At 40.4% G+C, this 9,756-nt stretch overlaps 1 pseudogene across 1 annotated transcript; it reads right to left on the bottom strand.

Moving 5' to 3' along the window:
- Positions 1–1,750: 1,750 nt before the first annotated feature.
- LOC128568490 (inhibitor of Bruton tyrosine kinase-like) lies at positions 1,751–5,915 on the bottom strand (annotated as a pseudogene). The gene has a single exon (XR_008375175.1). The product of XR_008375175.1 is annotated as an inhibitor of Bruton tyrosine kinase-like (transcript).
- Positions 5,916–9,756: the final 3,841 nt, after the last annotated feature.

Raw genomic sequence — 9,756 nt, forward strand, 5'->3', positions numbered from 1 at the left:
AAGAAAAAAATCCATCATGACCAATGGGCTTCATCCTAGAGATGCAAGGATGGTTCAACATATGTAAATCTATAAATGTAATTCACCACATAGATGCAAAAATAAAGATTATATGACCCTTTCAATAGATGCAGAAAAGGCATTTGACAAAATTCAGCAACTTTTATGATAAGAATGCTTGACAAATTGGGTAAAGATGGGACTTACCTCAAAATTATGAAGGTCATATACAACAAACCCACAACCAACATCGTATTGAATGGGGAAAATTGAAATCATTCCTGCTTAGAACTAGAAACAGACAAGTTTGCTCACTTTCACCATTTCCATTTAACATAATGCCAGAAGTCCTAGCTGGAGTGATCAGGCAAGAGAGGGAAATTAAGTGTATTCAAATGGAGAAAGAAGAGGCCAAACTATTGCTCTTTGTTGCCAATATGAGCTTATAACTAGAAAACCCCAAAGATTCAACTAAGTGACTCCCAGAATTGATAAGTTCTTCAATGTCTCAGTTTACAAAATCAATGTACACAAATCGGTAGCTTCCATATAGGCCAACGACAGTCAAGCTGAGAATCAAATCAAAGACATAATACCTTCCATGTAGTAACAACAAGAACAACAAAAAATACCTAGGAATATATTTAACTAAGGAGGTGAAAGATCTCTATAGGAGAACTATGAAACACCGAGGAAAGAAATCGCAGAGGATGTAAATAGATGTAAAAACATATCATGCTCAGATTTGCAGAATCAACACGGTTAAAATGGCTATGCTGCTCAAAGTGATTTATAGATTCAACGTAATCCCCATTCAAATACCAATGTCATTTTTCAAAGATCTAGAAAAAATAGTTTTATTCTTTCTATGACCCCGAATAGACCAGAAAAGACCCTGAATAGCCAATGTAACCTTATGTAATGAGAACAAAATGGCATTACTATTCGACATAGTGCTGGAAGTCCTAGCCAATGTAATCAGCCAAGAGAAGGATATCAAGGTTATCTAAATGGGGAGAGGTCAAACTATTATTGCTCTTTGCTGATGATATGATGTTATACTTAGAAAATCCCAAGGACTCAACCACAAGACTCCTGGAAATGATCAAGAAATACAGTAACATCTCAGAATGTAAAATCAGATTTCACAAATCATTAGCCTTCATATACACCAACAATAGTCAAGCTGAGAATAAAAGCAAAGACATAATGCCCTTCACAGTAGCGTCAAAGAAAATGAAATACCTTGGCATGTACTTAATAAAGGATGTGAAGGATCTCTACAGAAAGAACTATGAAACACTGAGAAGAGAAATAGCAGAATTGTTAACAATGGAAGAAAATACTATGCTCATGGCTGGGAGAAGCAACATTTGCTAAAATATCTATACTATCTAATGGACTCTACAGATTTAATACAATTCACATTAAAATACCTATCCCATACTTTGAAAATCTTGAAAAAAGAGCTCTTCAATTCATACAGAATCAGAGAAGAACCTAGCCAACAAAATTCTACAAAATGAGAACAGATCTGGAGGCATTGTTACCATACTTCAGGTTATACTAAAGTCTAAAGTGTTCAAAAGAGCATGATATTGGCATAAAAATAGAGACATATATCTATGGAACAGAACAGAGAACCTAAAGATGAAACCAATCTCTCATATCACCATCTAATCTTAAAGAAATCAAATCCTTCTTATTCTATCTAGGATGATCCGTTACCAAATCTGTAAGAACACTTTCCACAGCTGATTCTTTACACTGCAGTAATGGTACCTGTGGAGAATGTGTCTTGGCCTCACAGTGAGCTAGCATCCACGCTTATTCCACATAGGCACTGCCAGTGGGCCCTGCGGTGTCCTTTCAACAATGACAAACTCATCAGGGTTGCCAAATGCTTCATAGAAAGCCAATAAATCTTGTATTGCATGTTCCTCAATCTGAGCCAGAGGCTTTTCCCGACTTCTGATCAGAGCTGCCTCCTCTGCTGTGGCTCCTCTTCCACAATCGAGGCAAATGTGACTGGGGCTGCCACGGAGGGGGCCGTCACTGAGGAACACAGCCAGGGATCGGGACTGTCTAGAAGTGGTGAGTCCGAAATGCGGCTGCCTTCTGGTCCTGGGGTGCCGTGGGCAGAGCATCTTACAACTTTTGGAGTCTGAGAATTTTCAACTCCTTTAAAACAAACTTTTTTGACATGATCACCTGAACTATGACCAGTGACAGACTTTTTTTCTTCTAGAAGGAAATCCTGGAATGACTTGGATGACACTGAGTGTGGAGATGGTGACCATAGGTTCCCTGGTCTGGGGGCTTTTGAAGGAGTGGTTAAAACTGTTTCCATGCTATTCATTCCTGAATTTTCTTTGGTAGTCAATGCAATCGTTTTCCGTTGCTTCTGAGAAAGTTTAACTCTGTGCAAAATCATTGTGCCTGAGTTTGGCTTTGGTGTGGCTCCCCACTTCTGTCTGCTTTCTTTCTCCTATCTCCATGATGATTCTGAGATCCACAATGTGGGGGCTGACAGGACTGAAAGAGCCAGCAACCCAACTGGTAGAGCTGGTGCTGTCGACTCTGTTACTGGGAATGGGCTGTGGAGCAGAGATTTTAAGCACTGGTGACTTTTCCCAGGGTTTTAAATCTTCCTTAGATTCTGTGGGAGGTGTACCATTAACAAATGTTTTAACTCTCCCCTGGATCTTCTCTGCAGAAAACGCTGCCGTGAAATCGGGGGACTGCAGGTCTTGGGGACTGCCCAGGCCTGCACAGCTCCCTTCCGAGTCTGACGTCAATAGCTCTGAAGATGGTGGACTCCGAAAAACATCAGAAAGATTATAGCCTCCGGAACTATCTGAACATTTATGTGGCTTCTTTTTAGCTTTCATTTTTGCCTTTTTGAAAACAGTTTCCAAATATTTTGTTCTATATTTATTTCTTCTTTTAAAAAGATGTCTCCATTTTCTACTTCCAAATAGCTAATACCTGGTTCATCTTGATAAGGTGTAATGAATCTTCTATCCATTGCTGGAATCATTTTTCAGTAGAACATAGAAAGATCCTTCAATACACCATCACTTAAAACATCAAGAGACCTTGCTTCAAGTAAAGCTGCCATGTTCAGTCCAATGAACTGTAAACAAGATAATTTCAATTGTTCAGCGTTATACATTACTGCAAATTCCAGGAGCATAGCAGCATTCTTAAGGGTTAGTCTTTCAATTAATGCTACTTCACAAATCTCTTTCAATCGAATTATGAGAAGCTGATCAGTCACCACAAGAACACTACAAATAAAATACACATTTTGAGATTCTTTGACCCCTACAGCTTCATCAGTGTAGAGGTAGTCCAAAGTCACTTGCAGGATATCAGAATGTATCGGCATTTCCAGAGCTGCACAACTGGAAGCCTCAATCCAGGAGCTACTCAGCATTCTATGAAAATAATGGAGTCTGGCACAGAGAACACATTTGTGACAGGGGAATTCCTTTCCATCCACTGACTTCATGGTCACATCACACAGAAATGAGCATTTTTTCCGGTTTAGCTTCAGTTTATTACCAGTTTTCTTGGCAATAACATTAATCTTTTCATTTTCAAATCTGATTCCATCCAACCTACTGCCCAAAGTACCGAAGACAAATTTCTTTGCAACATTTTGCAGCATTCTTACAGGATCATCTTCCCCACCACTTTTCATAAGATTTAGGTTTACTTTTCTGCTTTTCACCAATTGTATGAGCTTGGTTACTCTTATAAACTTCAAATGTTGACTTCTGATTATCATCCTCACAGCAATTCACTTTATTCAAATGAGAATTCAGAGCGCTTTGATATTCTTCTGTTTTTTTTTTTTTTTTTTTTGTTTGAGGGTATTCTTGGTTTGAAGCCATGAGTTAAGAAGTCACAAGTATCTGTGTATATAAACTGCAGAGGGTATTCAAACAAGTCAGGATGAACCTTCTCCACCACAAGAGATGGCACCCTGCAGAATCTTCATCTTTCTGGTAAACATCTGTAAATTCTAAACTAGTATCATCTGAGAGAAACAACTTCTGAAAGAAGTCAGAACGCACTGCCAAAATGTATTTATGTGCAGGGAAGATTCTATTCCCAACTCAAAATGTCACATCGTGGATACTGTCCATTTCATCGGTTTCCCTCAACAGTTTGCCAAACTCTTCAAAGAAGGATGATGAAGACACAGAGGGAATCTCATACAGGATTGTTTTAGGATCTGACTGTAGGATGGCAAAGTTGCATCCACTCAGGTCTGTGCTGATGCTGATGCTGATGGCTCTATGGGCAAAAGCAAGTTTCCACACTATTCACATCAGAGATATAAGACGCATCCAATGAGTAATTATGAAGGTTTGAGAAAATATCTTTTTTTCAGAACTCCTCCTTTTTTCTTCAGACCATTTCCCTCTAAATCCTTCTCCATCCTGTGTGACAAATAGAATCTCATTTCTATTTAAGGCAATATCAGAAATGAAGACCTGGCGTGGAAAGGCCCATCGACACTGCTTCAGAGAACTGCTGGCTGATCTCCAGCAAAAAACCCTTCCAGCGCCATCCATTGCAAGAATGCAAATTTTTTGATCCCCATTTTCTTTCAAATGTTTAGGATCAACTTTGTATTCTATACAACCACCAGACACAAGAACCTTTTTCAAGTTCAATTGTTTAGAAGCCATCTTTTTGCACTGATAGTCTGCGAGCAAGTAAACATCACCCCTTGTGGTGACACAGATGGTGGCGCTGTTGCTGGCAGCGACCAAGGACAGAGTGACGTCTTTGTGTTGAAGGGCAGAGACTTGGTGTGGGGCAGTGACACACTTCTCTCCATTAGGATCTAGTAAGTAGCCTGGTTGTCCACTATTTAGTCCCAGAGTGTAAACAGTGTCTCTAGTCCAAAGAACTGTGGGAAACTTGCCTGCTGCAACCCCAATGATTGTTCTTCCTTTTAGGTATTTTCCCTGCATCTGTCTAGGTACATTACAGCTGGAAGGTGGAGGAATAATTCCCAATTGATGAAAAACGTTCAGACCAAATGTATAAACACATCTGTCTTCAGTTAGTACAACAGTGTGGTCCTCGGCAGCTGCCACTTGGGAACAGTTATGGCCACTCAGTCCTTCCACCAGCCTGGGGATCTACAAAGCAAATAAGCAAGTCTGCTCATCTCCATGACCTAATTAACCTCCAGGACGGTGACCACATGTATAAACTTGCCCTTTCTGAGACAGAAACACTGAGTGAAATTTACAAAGCACCACCTGTTTGATATAAACTCCACTCCTGGAGAAAAGATCCACCAATTCTGGATGGTGTTTGCTATTCTGGCTTCCATGACCCAGGGTAAAATTTGTATTATCACTCCAAGTGTAGACATCTGTAGGATCAGTACTCCTGAATACCACATGAGTTGGTCTATCCTTCATTATAAGATCCAAAGCGGACAAGCCTTCTTCATCTTGAATATACAGACTGACGCCATGCTTTAACAGAGACCAAACGCAATCAATGTGTCCATAGAAAACGCCTCTGTGTAGTGCCATCCACCCTGACTCCTTGTCCTTGACCAGCAGGTCCGCCCCTCTCTCGATGAGCCAGTCCAGCATGCCCCTCTTCCCACAGGAGGAGACCAGGTGCAGGGCGTTCCTGCCGAAGGCATCCCTGACGGTGGCGGCATTGCAACAGTGGCTGCAGAGGAAGGCCTTGATCTGCTTCTCACTTCCCTTTGTCACCACAGAAAGGACATCCAACGCATGTTTCAGGGAGTGACACTTTGAGGTGCAGTCAGGGATGGAAGAATTTATCCAAACTCTCTTTCTACTGCTTACTTCCTCAGAATTGTCAGTTAAGACTAATCTTAGAAATAAAAAGCCAGGACACAAAAGTGCTATTCAGGAAGAATTACAGAAAATAAATGACCTTTTCAGGATTAATGTGTATAATTTAAATCTTTGTGACAACAGTATAAAACTATATATCTTTATACAATTTTTGGCACGTTAATCAAAAAAATTACCAATAGCACTATAAAGTTCTTATCAAATACAAGCTCTTCATTTTAAAAAAAATTCCACAGTTTTCAAATTATTCCCGCAGTCAAGCACCAAGGGGGACTGGGGAGGGGAACTCCCCCTCCACACGGTCTGTTTCTTCTAAATATCCATGATTGCAAGGGGGACCAGTCGCTAGTTGAAGGTGCGCTGGTGGTCTCCACGGGGTCGATATGCAGCTGCACAGGGACTCATTCTCAGTGAAGATGACAGGAGAAAGCGGACAGTGCCAGCAGGGCTGGTGCCCAGGCCCGAGTTGCCTCAGGAGGCCGCTGTAGCCACAGCCATGACTACTAGCACCGGGTGGGGGACATGGAGCGTGCTGGCCGGCTGCACACAGGAATAAGGTGGGTGCTGATTCTAAAAAAATTATGTCTTAATATCTTTGTTGATTCAGTGACCATTCAGGAGCATGCTGTTTAATTTCCCTGTATTTGTATAGTTTCTGAGATTTCTCTTCATATTGATTTCTAGTACTATTAAACTGAGGTCTGAGAAGATACTTCATATGATTTTGATTTTTCAAAAAATGTGTTAAGACTTATTTTGTGGCCTACCATGAGGTTTATCTTGGAGAATGTTCCCTGTGCTGATGTGAAAAGAATGTATATTCTATAGTTTTTAGGTGAAACAGCCTGTAAATGTCAAGTTCATTTAATGTCCAATTTAAGTCCAATGTTTCATTGTTGATTTCCTATCTCTATCTTTCCAGTGCAGAGTAGGGTTTGAAGTCCTCCACTATTATGGTATTGATGTCTGTCTTTTTCTTAAGGTCTGTAGTTAATTGTTTTGTGAATCTGGGAGCTCAAATGGTGGGTATATACATATTTAAGATCATTATATCCTCTTGCTGCATTGATCTCTTTATTATTATATAATGACATTCTTTGTCTTTTGTATTCTTTTTGATTTAAAGTCTTTTTTTTCTAATGTAAGTACAGTTATTTCTGCTTGCTTTTGTTTTCCATCTGCATGGAATATCTATTTTTTTTGTTCCTTTACTTTCATTCTATGTTTATCTTTACAGGTAGGTTTAGTTTCCTATAAACAACATGTTGTTTGATCATGGTTTTAATTTTTATTTATTTATTTATTTTTTGTTTGATTCATTTTATTATTAGTAGTAACGATACTAATAAATAAATTACTAATGACAATAAAGCAATCACTAAACATTAAAAATTTTAAAGTTGAGAGGGTGGAGCAAGATGGCAGCCGAGTAACAGCTTCCTTGCATCTGGGCACCGTGAGTCTGGGGATATAGGACTCCAGGCATCTCTGGCTGGTGGGATCTGCCTATCATCACCCCTGAGAGGATACAGGGAGTCAGCGAGAGACTTCTGGACCCCAAGAGGAGGACTAAAACAGTGGAAAACCGGCAAGTGGTCGCGTGTGTTCAATCCGCCTAAACCCGCCCGCAACTGTAAGTTCAGTAGCAGCGAGACTGCAAACCAGAAAGGCCTTACCTGTGAACTGTTTTGGTGTCTTTGGACTTGGCACTCAGCTGAACTGCCTTGGGGAGAGCCTGAGCGGGAGTGCGGAGAACTCTGGCCTTTGTCTAGGGCCCCAGTCTGAGCCGCTGAGCCAGACGGAGCTAATAGAGTTTGGCTCTGGGTCACAGGCAGACATTGTGAGCGATCTGCCCTGGCAAACTCCGCCCTCAGGGTCGCAGAGCTGGAATTGGGTGGGAGCTGGTAACCCAGCGACCAAGTAGCCTAAGGGCGGGGTCTGAGCCGCCTTGCAGCCCTAACCCTCGGGGGCAGAGGGAGACCAGTTTTGACACACAGGGTAAGTGGATAGCCACTTCAGCAGTGATTCCAGCAACAAGCACTTCCCTGAGAAAGCTTCTGCTCAGTAAGTGAACAAGTTCAAAGTGCCTTTTAAGTGGGCTGAAGAGAGATTTAGGGTGTCTACCTGCTGGGGTTCGAGAAACTAGCAGCCTCCAGTCGTATCAGAACTGTGATTAACATCTCATACCCCAGAAGACCACGTGTTGCCCAGACAATATTCAATTCCATATACATACTGCTTTGTTTTTGGTTGCGTGTGTGTTTTTTTTTTTTTTGTTTGTTTGTTTTTTTTTTCTGGTTTGGTTTTTTTTTTGTTTATTTTGACGTTCTAGATTGTTGTTTTGTTTTTTAAGTTCAACCTTTTCCATACAGATCCTTTTTCTTTCTCAATTTTTCTAGTTTAATTCTAATTTCACATTGCTGCCTATTTCAATAATCAGAACTTCATTTTTGTTAGTGTTTCTACCACTATTATTTGGTTTTTCCAGCCAATTTTATCCCGTAAAGTTTTCTGTTTGCTTGTTTTGGTTTGATTTATAGCATTTTTGTCTTTCCTCTCTACTTGGTGGAGGTGGGGTACTGTGTCTGATCAGGTTAGCAAAGAGCTGCTGACCTCAAGTGAACCACCCCACTTGGCACCCCAGAAGGTGTTTTTTTTTTTTTAAGGTTGTATCAAAGTACCCTACTGTACACCTATATTGCTCTGTCTCCCTCTTTCTGTGCCTCTCTTCTTTTTGTCAATATTCCTTTCACCCAACCACTCTCCTTTCTCTATTTTTCTTTTTTTTCATTTTTTTTTTTTTTCCTTATCACTCGGTCCTCATTTCTTTCATCGCTTTTTTGCTCTTAAACCTTCTCACCCTTCTGGTCCTGTAACCCTTAGTCCACAGGCACAAGAACTTAAAGAGCAAGAGGAATTGAAAGGAAAATTAGGGCAAGTAAACAGATAAAAGAAATCACCCATGAGGAAGAATCAGCAGAAAACTCCAGGCAACATGAAGAACCAGTCCAGAACTACCCCGCCAAGGGACCATGAGGTAGCTACTGCAGAGGATTCCACCTATACAGAAATGTTAGGAATGACAGAAAGGGAATTTAGAATACACATGTTGAAAACAATGAAGGAAATGATGGAAACAATGAAGGAAACTGTTAATAAAGTGGAAAATAACCAAAAGGAAATTCAAAAACAGAATCAAATAAGAGATGAACGATATGAAGAATATAAAAAGGATATAGCAGAGCTGAAGGAAATGAAACAGTCAATCAGGGAACTTAAAGATGCAATGGAAAGTATCAGCAACAGGTTAGACCATGCAGAAGAAAGAATTTCAGAGGTAGAAGACAAAGTTTTTGAGATAACTCAGATAGTAAAAGAGGCAGAAAAGAAGAGAGAGAAAGCAGAACGTTCACTGTCAGAATTATGGGACTTTATGAAGCGTTCCAACATACGAGTTATAGGAATTCCAGAAGGGGAAGAAGAATGCCCCAGAGGAATGGAAGCCATACTAGAGAATATTATAAAAGAAAATTTCCCAAATATCACCAAAGATTCTGACACACTGCTTTCAGAGGGATATCGGACCCCAGGTCGCCTCAACTCTAACCGAGCTTCTCCAAGACACATTGTGATGAACCTCTCCAAAGTCAAGACAAAAGAAAAGATTCTGCAAGCTGCCAGGAGTAAGCGCCAGTTGACCTACAGGGGCAAATCCATCAGATTGACCTCAGACTTCTCTAATGAAACTTTCCAAGCAAGAAGACAATGGTCATCTACCTTTAATCTACTTAAACAGAACAATTTTCAGCCCAGAATTCTGTACCCTGCTAAGCTAAGCTTCAAAATTGACGGAGAAATCAAATCATTTACGGATATACAAACATTGAGGAAA

Source organism: Nycticebus coucang, chromosome 17 (assembly GCF_027406575.1).
Source record: "Nycticebus coucang isolate mNycCou1 chromosome 17, mNycCou1.pri, whole genome shotgun sequence".
In the NCBI taxonomy this organism is placed as follows: Eukaryota; Metazoa; Chordata; class Mammalia; order Primates; family Lorisidae; genus Nycticebus; species Nycticebus coucang.